This window comes from Muntiacus reevesi, chromosome 1 (genome assembly GCF_963930625.1).
Source record: "Muntiacus reevesi chromosome 1, mMunRee1.1, whole genome shotgun sequence".
Classification (NCBI taxonomy): domain Eukaryota; kingdom Metazoa; phylum Chordata; class Mammalia; order Artiodactyla; family Cervidae; genus Muntiacus; species Muntiacus reevesi.
In genome coordinates, this window is record NC_089249.1 from 168254335 (window position 1) to 168268505 (window position 14171).

Here is a 14171-nt window from a genome sequence, read left to right on the forward strand (position 1 = left end):
GGTACAGTGAAAAGTAAAACCAAAACGACAATAGGCTGAAAAGTGAAAAGTACTAGTCTCTCAGTAGTTTCCAACTCCTTGAGATCCCATGGACTGTAGCCCATCAGGCTCCTCTGTCCATGGAATTCTCCAGGCAAGAATACTGGAGTAGGTTGCCATCCCCTTCTCCAGGGGATCTCCCCAACCCAGGGATTGAACTCAGGTCTCCTGCATTGCAGGCAGATTCTTTACCACCTGAGTCAACGTGCTATCATATTATTTCCCAACCTAAAAAACATGCCCACAGTGGTGCCCTTTCTCTTATTCTCTTTGGTTTAGGTTTAAATGTCTTCCACAAAATGTCTCTCATCTCTGGGAAGGATATTTAACAAGGCTTTAAGTAGTTAGGTAGTGAGATTATTATTATTATTTTTTTTAATATTATTTTATTAGTTGGAGGCCAATCACTTTACAACATTTCAGTGGGTTTTGTCATACATTGACATGAATCAGCCATATAGTTACACGTATTCCCCATCCCGATCCCCCCTCCCACCTCCCTCCCCACCCGACTCCTCAGGGTCCTCCCAGTGCACCAGGCCCGAGCACCTGACTCATGTATCCCACCTGGGCTGGTGGTCTGTTTCACCATAGATAATATACATGCTGTTCTTTCAAAACATCCCACCCTCACGTTCTCCCCCAGAGTTCAAAAGTCTGTTCTGTACTTCTGTGTCTCTTTTTCTGTTTTGCATATAGGGTTATCGCCACCATCTATCTAAATTCCGTATATATGTGTTAGAGTGAGATTATTGTGGATATTTTTTATTTTTCTTTAAATCTTTATTTTTTCATAGTGAGCACATATTACATTTTCCTTTATTTCAGAAATAATATATGAATGAAGTCTCAGCATAAAAAATTTAAACAACATAGACATAAACAGTAAAGACTTCTGGTCTCCAAGTATCCTTAAGAAGTAACCATTATTAGTAGCTAATACCTAACTACTACATGTACTAATTATGGACATGAACCTACTACATGTCCCTAACAATAGATAGCTATGTTGGTTTTGTACTTCCATATCTTGTTCTTTTAATATACACTTAGAGATAAAAATGAATATATAACTTTTAAAAACATGAGATCAGATAATAAAAGTTTTATGACTTGTTTTATTGTTTTATTATTATTTTAAAAATAACAATGTCTTAGAGATCTTTCCATGTCAATAATTTCTTTTTAATGGCTTCATATTATTCTGTAGTTTGGGTGCATGGTAATTAAGTGTATATATATCATATTCCTCTCTTAATGAAAAAAAACACAAATGATAAAACATTTGAAACACTATTCTGGACTTTGATTTCTTTTTCTCATTACGTATCTTAGATATCGATCTTATATGTACTAATATGGAATTCTATCATTCCTTTTCACATTGCAGGATATCTTACTACCTGGATCTACTACATGTCCGTAATGATGGATAGTTATGTTGGTTTTATATTTCCACCCAAATAAACTTTAGAAATACCTTTACAATTTCAAGCTAACTAAAAAAAGAGACTGATAAGACTGTATCAGCATTCTGGGTATCTTATTTAAATCTTATACATTAAAAAACTGTATACTTATATTCATCTATTAAAAATGTGAGAATACTGAAAAAATAAAAAATAAAAATGTGAGAATACTGTTGCACATTAAAATGAGGCTGGCAGGAAATATATCAAATAAACATATACTGCTTCTGTGTTAATTAAAAAAATTAAGTGGATAAAGGAAAATAAATATATGGTCATTAACATGCTTATTTTGTCTTTCCTTTAATCCTACAGGTAAACTTTCTTCACTGGATTATTATAATACTAGCACTCGCAATTAATTCATCTTATCTCACAGAGCTGAAACTACTAAACAAATATTACCCTGTTTAACATTCTATTAATTTTCCTTAGTGTTTGCACTTTTAATCATTTTACTATCTACCATCTTCCCTATAGCAATGTAGGCATTTGAGGTGAAGAAAAGTTCTTACATAATATGGGATAAAATCAGTGAGTAGAGCTGAATTAGGCATGAGTTTCAAAGAGCAAGGATCTTTCTCTCTATCCCTAACATTTTATAAACCTACACATACATGCATTTTTTCCTTCATTCCCTTTCACAAATCAACTCAGTTTAACTGAACAAGTAATATTTACATTTAATATTTTAAAAACCTATTAACAAAATATACCACATTAAAACACTAAGGAGAATAAATGTACAATCATTTCTATAGATAACTGCTCTGAAAAAAGCATCAGGTAAAATTCAGACCATAACTAAAACTTTCACAGTACCAGGAGTAGAAAGGAACTTCCTTAATTTGATAAAAGTTATTCACCAAAATCTATGGTAAATTCAACTTAAGTTAATAGAAAGTGCTAGCTGGCACAGATATGCAAGTTAAGAGAATTAAAAGATAAAAGGATTGGAAAGGAAGAAACAAAATTATTATTCTTCACAGTAAGACTGTTGAGAAAGAAAATCCTCTAATCTATAGATAAATTATAGAATAAGAGAGTTCGGTAAAGCTGCTAGATTTAAGATCAACAGATAAAAATAAATTATGTTCTTATATACTAGCAACCAACTTAAAATGTAATTTAAAAAAAGATACCACTTAAAAAAAAAGATACCGCTTAACATTACAACAAAAAGTGTAAGACACTTAGGATGAAATCTAAACAAAAGGTGTAGAAGACTTACTGAAATAATAGGTGTCTTTACTACTATAGAAGATCTAAATATTAATAAATGGAGCAATATACCTTATTAGTATAAATTATTTATAAATTAATCTGTAAATTCAAAGAAATTTCAATCAAATACCAAAAAGATATAACCCTCTTGACCTGTGGAACTTAAGAAGCTGATACTAAAATTAACATGAAAGAGAAATGAAACCAGAACAGCTAAGAAGAGTTTCTAAGAATAAGGTCTGCTCTAACATTCATCAAGATTTGTTATAATCCTATTCAATTCAAGAGACTGTGGGGACAAACACAGAGACCAGCAGAATATCCTTCAAAGTCTACCTTATACAGTATACAAAACAAATTCCTATTTAGAGAACTGAACATGAAAAGAAAAAGAGACATTTAAAGGAGAATATAGAACATCTTTAAGATCTTGAAAGCAAGAAAGAATTTTTTAAGATACAAAAACTATTAAAAAAAAAAAGGTACCATAAACAAAGCTAAAAAAAAAAACCAAAAAACCCCAGGCAAATGGATATGTATAATACATACAACAAATGATTACTATCCAGAATACGTCATGAGTGCCTATAAACCAAGGTTAAAACAGAAACAGTGGCCAAAGAGACAGGGCTAGGTATTTCACAGAAGAGAAAATCTAAATGTCAAAAAACAAGTTTCACTAATTATTTTATTTGTAATAAAGGAAATACATATAAAAACTCTATTGAGCTATCACTTTATACCAATCAAAATGGGCCAAAAATGTTACAATGGATAATACAAGCTGACAATAAGCCAAAGGAAGAATGAGAATTCTCATACAGTATGTAGGAATATAAACTGATATAGTCAGCAGCAAATGGTAATTTATAGTAAGTTTGAAGATGAGCATAATTTCCAACTCAACAATTCCACTCTACTGGAATATATGCTCTACAAAAATCCCATATCTGTGAAAGGCAACATGAATAAGAATGCTTACTGTAGCACTGTTTATAATGATAAAAAGAATGGAAACAACCTAAATAACCATCAGTCAAATGGATAAATTTGTACATTCATATAAACAAAATAAATGAGCAGGTGCTGGAATTCAGATAAATAAAATTGAGAAATAAAAAACTTTAGAGGAATTTGTACAAAATGAGGTATTACCAACTACTTAGATTGCGAGTATCTAGATATGTACAATATACAACTTAGACAAAAATCATTCTAATTTCATTAAGATTTTGTGATACTTTATAACTCACTTATTGATAATTGATAACAAATAGTTTTATTGTTGGAAATGTATCCTTTAAAATTTTTTTTTTTAATTTATTGACTGCTCCAGGTTTTAGCTGTGACATGCAGGTTCTTTTGTTGTTGTTGTCACATCATGTGGGATGCAGCTCCATGACCAGGGATTGAGCCCATGCCCCTTCATTGGGAGCTTGGAGTCTTAGAAACTGGATCACCAGGGAAGTTCCTATCCTTATTTTTAAAATTAGGTTTATTTTCTTTTCATGGGTAGCAGCATTAGAATAATGAGAAAAAAATAAGCTTGGAAATGAAACATTTTAATTCTAGATCCAGACTTACTAATTATGATTTTTCAGAATTTCCATTCATTCATATGGAAAATTAGCAAAACATCCGTTACTTACAGCATTAGCATGAAGATTCAACGTAAGGTACCTACTTGTGCCCAGAATATGGCAGAAATTCATCAGAGCTCTTTTTCTCATTTTTTGAATTGTCTACTCATGTCTTTTGCTCTCTGATTTACTGAGGTTTTCATTCTAGGCAAAATCATTCTGTCAATGTAAACTACCTCCCTGAAGAAGCTGAATGGGAGAATGTTCTATGAAGAAGTGATTAGGATTCTTTAGTTTGCACTTCACTGTGTCAAAACTAAAATTTCCTGTTAGGATGCAGCTAAAATACAGATGTGAAAAAATAATAAATATTTACCATATTTAAGGTAATAAGAACTATATGTTCCAAATTAGTCCAAGTCCAAATGAAGAGTATAAAATAAAGCAATAAATAATATTAGGTCCAGTTAAAAACATAACTACAATTATACTTTAACCTCCTGAGAGGTTATGTGCCTCAATTTTATACGTTTACTTTCATGGCTATGAAGGCATAAGAACAGAAATTAAGGTCCTTATTATATTAATGCCTTTTTATGGTAATAGTGAGCAATTTAGATGCCATATTAGACATCTTTGCATGTCTATCATTAACTAGTAAAGTATTACTGACATAGTACTCAGGAGATATTGATAAATCAAAGGGTTGGGGTTTTTTTCTATTTTTAATAAAAAATATATTTACTAAAGTGTCACTAAACAAAGTGAATACAAATATTCACATAACCAACACTCAGATCAAGAATTAAATATTGTAGTATTCTGGAAACCACTTCCTTATCCCCTTCCCAACCTTAACTTACACTTCAACCCTTAAATCCTGGTTCTTATGGTAATCACTTTTTTTTCTTTTCAGAATTACAACATATGTACAGATCACTAAGGACAATTTATTTTTTCCAGTTCTTCAATTTTATCTAACTGGAAACATGAAGCATATAATCTTTATGAGACTTACTAAGCATTGTTTCTAACTCGTTTGAACTAATTCTAAATATTTTCTTCATTTCCATTGCTCTGCCTAACACTCCACTGAAGAAATACACAGTTTATCCACTTTAACGTTGGTGGACAGTGGATAGAACTTCGTGCTTTCACTTCCAGGGGCCCAAGTTCAACCCCTGGCCAGGCAACTAAGATCCCACAAGATATCCTGTGGCAAAAACCAAACAAACAAAAACCTGATTATTAATGTTGGTGGACTGTTTATGCTGGCACTTTCCTTTGGTTATTAGAATAATGTTATGAATATTCTTGTAGATGGCCTTTTTGATATACATACACATGTATATTTCTCTAATAGAAAAGGTGGTATCTCAGTAGAATTGCTGACTCTAAAGAAAGCTGAGTGCTGAAGAATTGATACTTTTGGACTGTGGTGTTAGAAAAGACTATTGAATCCCTCCGACTGCAAGGAGATCAAAACAAATCCTCAAGGAAACCAGTCCTGAATATTCATTGGAAGGACTGACGCTGAAACTGAAGCTCCAATACTTTGGCCACCTGATGCGAAGAACTGACTCATCAGAAAAGACCCTGATGCTGGGAAAGATTGAAGGCAGGAGAAGAAGGAGATGACAGAGGATCAGATGGTTGGATGGCATCACTGAATCGATGGACATGAGTTTGAGCAAGCTCCAGGAGTTGGTGATGGACAGGGAAGCCTGGCGTGCTGCAGTCCAAGGGGATCACAAAGAGTCGGACATGACTGAGCGACTGAACTGAACTGAACTAAGGATGTGTATCTATAACTTCCCTGGATAATGCCAAAATCTTCCAAAGTGGTTTTAACAACTAACTCTCTCACAAGCAGAGTTTAAGAGTTTAATGTTAGCCTTTCTGGTGATGTGACATCTCATTTAAAAAAACTATTTGAGGTATAACTTACATACAATATAATGCATTTTAACTGTAGAGCTCGATGATTTTGACAAACATATACCTCAATGCTATTTCTTGTTGTTCAGTTGTTCAGTTGTGTCCAACTCTTTCCAACGCCATGGGTTGGAGCATGCCAGGACTCCCTGTTCTTAACCATATCTTGGAGCTTGCTCAAACTCATGTCCATTGAGTCAGTGAGGCCACCCAACCAACTCGTCCTCTATGCTATTATCACTCCAGTTAAGACAAAATATGTCATCACCCCAGAAAGTACTTTCCTGCCCTCTTTCACCTTCCATCACATCTGCTGCAGGCAACCACTGATCTGATTCCTTTCATAATAAATTTGTTCCAGAATTTCACATAAATGGAATTATACTGTATACAACATTTTGTCTAGCTTTTTGGCACATCTTACTTTGAGATTCACCCAGACCACTGTATAAGATTAGTTACTTTTAAAAATTGCTGAATAGTATTTTCGTGTAAATAAATCACAATTTGTTTCTCAGTTTACTTGTTGCTGGGCATTTGGGTTGTGCCCAGATCCTAGTTATTATGAACATGTACAAACCTTTGTATGGACCTATTTTTTCATTTCTCTTGGCAAGAAAATCTTTAAATTTTAAAAAATCTGCCAAAATATTTTTCAAAGTGGTTGTAGTTTTATACTCCTGTTTCTAATTGTTCCACATTCTTGCCAACACTTAGTATTGCTGGGTTTTTTACTTTAGCAAATCTAGTAAGTGTGAAGTGTTATCTCATTGTGGTTTTTATCTGCATTTTCCAGATGACTAATGATGTTGAGTATCTTCTCAGGTGCTTATTGACCATTCCCATTATCTTTTGTTCAGTATGTATTTTTGACCACTGTTAAAAATAGTTTTGAGTTATGCAAGTTTTTCATATATTCTAGACAATCTTTTGTTCAGGATATATTATGCAAATATTTGAAACTTTTTCAAATTTCAGCAGCTTCAGTAGCTTGCCTTTTCTTCTTAACAGTGTTCCTAAGAGATGGTTTCACTTAGAATAGGTTTCCAACAAACAAAATCTTTGCTTACTCCAAGGGCATGAATATCTTTCCTCTTTTCTTAGAAGTTTCTCAGTTTTAATGTTTATTTTTTGTACAAATATCCAACTGTTCTAGTATCACTGAGAAGACTATTCTTTCCCCATTGAATTTTGGCCCCTCTGTCAAATCAATCAACCACATAAGTGGTTACAGCTATTCTAATTACTTTTCAGCTTTTTGGCTAAGATCAAGTGTAGCATCTGTAGCCATTTCGTAACTTGATTTGTATGTCCATCTTTAACCTCAGTATCACAGTTTGGCTTACTGTAGCTTTACAGCATGTCTTGAAATCAGGGATTATAAATCCTCCAACTCTGTTCTTCTTCAAAATGGCTTTAGCTGTTCTAGGTTCTCTGCATTTTCAAATAAATCTTAAAATCAGCTTGTCAACTTATATTTTTTTAAAAACTGAGATTTCTGGTGAGATTCTGGGATGGTGTTGAGTCTACAGATCAATTTGGGAATAATGAACATCCTAACAATTTGAGTCTTTTGTGCCAAGAACATGGTGTGCATGCATGCTAAGTCACTTCAGTCGTGTCCAACTCTTTGTGATCTCATGAACTGCAGGCTGCCAGGTTCCTCTGTTCATGGGATTTTTCAGGCAAGAATACTGGACTGGGTTGCCATGCCCTTCTCCAGGGGATCTTCCTAACCCAGGGATTGAACCGGCGTCTCCTGCATTGTAGGCAGATTCTTTATCATCTGAGCCACCAGGGACATGGCATCTCTGTTTATCTTTCTTATTTTTTCTTAGGAATGTTTTATAGGCTTTCAGTGTAGAGGGTCTGTGTACACATCTTTTAAAATCTATTCCTAGTGTTCGCTTTGGTACTGCATGTACTAAAATTGGAATGATACAGAGATTAGCATGGCCCCTGTGCAAAGATGAAAAAAAAATCTATTCCTAAATATTTCAAAAATATTATTATGAATAGTACATGTGTTTTTCATTTTTCCAACTGCTGAATGCCAGTATTATTTATTATACTGTTAGTATTATTATGCAACTAGTGTCTTGTGATCTGGCTAAATGCATCTATTAGTTCTAGTACGGATTTTTTTGGGGGTGTATATTTCTTAGGATTTTTTTATGTAGACAATCATGTCTTTTGGAAACAGTGATAGTTGTTATTACTTCCTTTACAATACTACACCTTCATTTTTCTTGGACCACCAGCACAACGTTGGATAGAAGTAGTGAGAGTAAATATCCTCCTCTTATTCTTAATCTTATGGCAAAGTGGTTTACCCTTTTTGACTTTGAGTATGATGATGCCTGCATGCTTTTCTAGATTCTTTCATCAGGTTGGAGAAATTTCCTTTTACTGCTAGTGTGTTACAAATTTTTATCACAATAACATTAAAATGTGTCAAATGATTCTCCTGTCTGTTGAAAAGATTACTTTGTTTTAGTCAGGTGTCAGATTCAGAGGAACAGGAGCCTCAAAAAATTAAGTTGAAATGCCTTTTTTCTTCTGTTTTCTGAAAGAATCTGTGTTAAGATTGGTATCATTTTTTCTTAAATGTCGGATAAATTTTAGCAACGAAATCAACTGGGACTGGAGTTTTCTTTGTTAGAAAGGATTATGAGTTCAATTTCCTTAACAGATACAAGGCTATTCCAGTTTTCTTTGCGCTAACTTTTTAATGTTGTTTCATTTAAGTTATCAAATTAATTAGTATAAAACTGTTCCTAACATTCCCTTATCAACCTTTCAGTTCTGAAAAATCTTTAGTGATAAACCCTTCTTTAATTTTTGACACTAGTAATCTGTTTGGTTTTTCTTTTTTTTCTATTAGCTTTCCTAGGAGTTTAAAATTTTTCTTAAACTTTTTAAAAAGAAACAACTTTTGGTTTCATTCATTTTCTATACTGTTTGTTTTCTATTTAATTAACTTTTGCTCTGAGTTTTATTATTTCTTACTTTCTATTTACTTTGAGTTTAATTTTTTCTTGGTAGTTGAAGATAGAAACTTCGTGTGGTAGTCTGCCTCCAACATGGTCCCTAATACAAGTCTTGCTTCATGGGATTTTGCACCTTTGGGTAAGTCTTTCCTACACTGAATATAACTGGTTTATGTAACTAATAAGACATTATAAAACTGGCAGAATATAGCTTTCAATACTAGGCCTTAATGTCATTACAGCTTCTCCCTTGCTCTCTCATGGATTGCTTGCTCCATCGTAGCCAGTCACAATATCATGGGGACACTTAACCAACCCTGACTGTTGAGAGGTCCAGGTGGCAAGAAACTAGGTCTCTAGCACAAACTTACTAATTGAGTTTTACAGATAATAAAACAAGACTTACTCATCCATTTAAACATTCAAGTATCTACTATATCAGGGACCCCTTTGTGGGTTGGAATTTAAAGATAAACCCTCTCCATTTTAAGAATAGGCCTTCAACTAATAAAATAAAATTAAAAAAAAAAAAAAAAAAGAATAGATTCTGGTCAAGCAACTCAGTTCATTCCTTCCCCAAACTCCACTAAAACTCTGGTAAGGAATTAAGGAGGACAAAAAAAGCATAAATCTAGAAGGAAGGGAGGATAGGAAATAGAAAATGTACCATTTTAGAAGATGAAAAACAAGCAGACAAGCTATAACTGACAGAGCAGACAGAATTCTCAAAAGGTGTGAGAAATGGCAGTATCAGGTACCTCTGAAACTGGTAATCAAAGAATGGAGGTGGTGCAGAAAAATAAAGACAAAAGCTGTTTGAGAAGCAGGTAGAGTCCTAGATTCCTGGCTAGCTCCATTCACATTATGCAACAACTGCCTCATCTTTATCCCGGCATAATCTGTAAGTGTATTCTCTGGAAAAAGTAAAAGATTTATTGGAGGGATGATGTCAGGCACGGCTGAGGGCACAAGACTGTACCCAAAACAAGGAATTAAGTGACCATAAATATTAATTCCTGAATGCAGACACTCCCCAAGCCAAAATCCCCAACTTGGCTTCCAGAATGCAGTTAACAAGACTACTACCCTTCAGGCAGGAGTCTGGAAGTCTCATCTCTGGGTAACTGACTAGCTAAGAGGAAAGACCTAACTAAGGATACTAACATTATAGGTTCCCTAGGATCAGCCCAATGAAGCTCAAAGTCAACTAGTCCCACTAATGAATTCAAAGCATCAAGTCAATGTTTTAGATTCCCACTGAGTCATGAATAAATAATCAAGGACACTATATACTTGAAGGAAGCTTCGGAAATGGAGGACAGTGATAAAAACAAATGAACAAACAAAACAGAATTTGGAGGAAGCATAAGCACGTAAAGAAAAAGAAAACTCTAAATTATCTTCAGTGAGCATAGAGAAGATACTACCATATGTGAAACAAGAGTAGTATGCTATTATAAAATAGCATTCAAGAAATAAAAAAGAATGATCAGAAATTAAAAGCATAATAGCAAAAATGAAAAAGTAAAGAGGTTTAGAAGATAAAGGTAAGTAAATTTTCAAAAAAGTAAAGTAATATAAGGGAAACAAAACTTCACCAAAGCTATCTGAAAAGTGGAACATCACTTTTAAATTTATGAAGGAAAAAATTTTTCCAACATAGAAACCCAGCTAAACTTTCATTTAGGTTTGTTGATACATTTTCCAATGTGTAAGGCATCAAAAATTTTTGCTTCTTCTGTACCCTTTTCTCATGAAACTTCTAAATATTAAAAAATGAGGAGTAGGGAGAGAAATGGATACAGAGAATGATGTTTGATCCCAAGAGGACAGCTGTGCACCCAATATGAAGAACATACTCAGTTAGCCTGAAGCAATGTGAATCAAGAAACAGATCTGTTGGAAACTGTCATTGAAATTCCTGCTGGAAAGAACTCATTTTCTACTGTGAGGTTAGACTAAATAAGCCTGATGTGGGTATCTCTACTTGGCTGAGTTTGACCAGTGTTGATAAACCTGCTGCTTGCCTGTCTCACCCGAAAGAAAGGTTCTGCTTTGTTCTGCTTCTGGGGACTAATTTGAATACTATAAAAATCAAATGGTTGACTTTCACTTTCACTGAGGGATCTTACACCCAAACTTAAGGCAATCATATGAAGCAAGCGACACTAATATTGTGATTAATAAATTACTTATTGGAAATCTGTTTTCCTTGCAAGGAAGCATATTCAGTATCAATTTCTGACCCAAGCAGAATAAATTATAATTATCAAATTCTGCTTATTCTGACCATTATCTTCTAGCAGCAAAACATATAATGAATATTCTATAGAAAGCTACATTTTACTGAAAAGCACAAGGAAGCAAATAAAGTATATAAAAATAAAAAAACATTTCTCAACTCAGATGTCCTGGGTCAGAGATTTGTCCTGTCAGGAAACTTGCTTCTTAAAGGATACAGGAAAAAGCTGTGACTATTAAGTGCATAAGCTTTGGATACAGAAAAGTTGACCTCTATCACTTAAATATAAATGATTGTGCCTCAAATATAAACTATTAGCTGTATTTAAATATACACTTAGTAGGTTACATTACGTGTATATACATATAGTATAAAATACAAACTATGTGATCTTTAGAGGGAGAAAGTCACTTTAGAGAGAGAAAGTGTAGAGACTGTCTCTAAACTTCAGTTGGGGGTACACCTAACTCACACAACTGTGACGTTCGGAGGAGGTACAGCTGTCTCTCGGCTCCTGCAGAAGATTGTTTCTGGAACTCCCTTTGTACATCAAAAAGCAGCGGATGCTCAAGTCCCTCATACAAACGATGTATTACAGTCAGCCCTCAGAATCCATGGCGCCCAGGTAACAAGGGTTGACTGTAATGAATGTAAAATGTTTAGCACTCTATCTGTGACAGGTATCTTCAGGGAGATACAACTAATAAATATCAGGTTCTATTTTTTTTTTTTTTGGCTGTACTGTGACTTGTAGCCTCTTAGTTCCCTGACCAGAGATTGAAACCGTGCCCTTGGCAGTGAAAGCATGGAATCCTAACCACTGGACTGCCAGGGAATTGCCTATAGTTACTCTGGTACTCTTAAAATGCATACTTAGAAAAACAAAATGCAAATTGCAACACAGTCTGGCCTAACATAAAAAAGTATACTACATTTCACTGACTCTAAAAGCCCAGTTATGGTAAGGTACAACAGTACTGTATTTGCCAAATTTTCCAATTAAATTGTGACAAACCATCCACTGCAAGACATTTCCCTATTTCAGAGATGATGAAATGTGAAAAAAATTTTTTTTCTTTCTTAGATTGGTAAAATTCATTAAGTTTAGTTATACAGTTGAGAGTTAAGATACTACATACCATGAAAACAATCATTTTGAAGACAAGATGAAGTCACACAATTAGAATTAAATTGCTTGCTTTCTTAAAGTACTCTTCCATGTTTATCATCACCACACATTTTACCTAAGCTCCCATTTGTCACTTCCTCATTGAAAAGTTCCTTCAACACTGAGACTAGAATGGATTCGTTGCACAATCCCACTGTATTTATTACTTCTCCGTAACACTCATCATATATTGCTCAATACTAATCTTCTCCAGTTGACCTCAAGTTCAATAAAGACTATTTTGTTAAGTAAAATATACCAACTGCAAAGGTTGCAAAATCATACAAATGAGAAAGAAAATATAAGCAAGGAAGGTGGTCAGTGCAATACTTTCCCTCATTATTTTTCACAGCACCAGTACATATTATTGACAGTTTAAAAATAAACGCATTTAAAATTTTAGGCTTTATTTCATTTCATTAAGATAACAGAGAACTTTAAGAAAAATCCATGTTGATATATGTAGATTTGGTTCATTCATTTAACATATATAATACTATATACCACAATATGACAATTCATGTACTCATTCCAATATTTGCTTATTCTATTATTCACAGGAATCAGGATGTTTCTAATTTTCTGCTACAGCAAAAAAATACCTCAGTATCCAAGATACCTCTATGGTATAAAGGCTTTAAGATATGTTCAATTTCATTTTCACTTCATCTTTTCTAGATATTGAAAACTGTTCTCCAAAGTTGTTGTATCAAATGAAACTCCTATAAACAGTGCATGAGATAGTTCCTTATACTTTATCCTCACCAACATCTGTTAAATTTTTATAAATCTGATAGGTGTCAAACGGTACTGATCTCACTTGCATTTTCCTGACTAATAATGAATTTGAGAATGATTTTCATGGGTTTATTGACCATTTGTATTTCCTCTTTTGTGAATTAGTTTTGTTTTTTTTTTTTACTGATCTCCCTGTAGTTTTTGGTTATATATGCTGTAAATATTCTCTTAGCATTTTAACTTTGTTTATGATTCATCTGTAACAAGTAAGTTTTAAATTTTGATGCAGCTAAGCTTATCAATATTTTCTTTAAAGAATTTTAAAGTTTTCTTTTTCAAATTTTAGATTATAATCTACCTAGAAATAAATCTGGAATATGATATGAGATGGGTTTAATTATTTTTTCTTATAGTTAACAACTGTATAAATACCATTTATTAAGTATTTTTACTCTTTTCCTCAGTGATCCAAAATGCCAACTTAATATTAAATTATATTGATTTTTCACAGTCACTTATTTTTCCATATAAATCTTAATATTGACTTTTCAAGTTTCACTATATGCCCTATTGGGATTTTACTTAAAATTCATTTACAGATTAATTTTTGGAGAACTGACACCTTATTAAACAGAGTCTTCTCAATAAGCTTAATATATTTCATTCATTCAGATTTTTGCTTATATCTTTCATAAATTTTTTTACTTTAAAGACCTCTCAGAAATTTTTCATTTCTGTGTATCCCCTTTTCGACCCAAACTCCTGATGTCATCACATTTGCAAAAG

General features: G+C 33.3%; 1 protein-coding gene and 1 pseudogene across 6 annotated transcripts in view; one reads left to right on the top strand and one right to left on the bottom strand.

The window, feature by feature from the left end:
* The window catches only part of LOC136154271 (protein argonaute-3), a 125335-nt gene that overhangs the window by 40005 nt on the left and 71159 nt on the right, over nt 1-14171 (bottom strand). The gene's annotated exons all lie outside the window — the stretch shown is intronic.
* Nucleotides 8148-8245, top strand: LOC136156785 (U6 spliceosomal RNA; annotated as a pseudogene).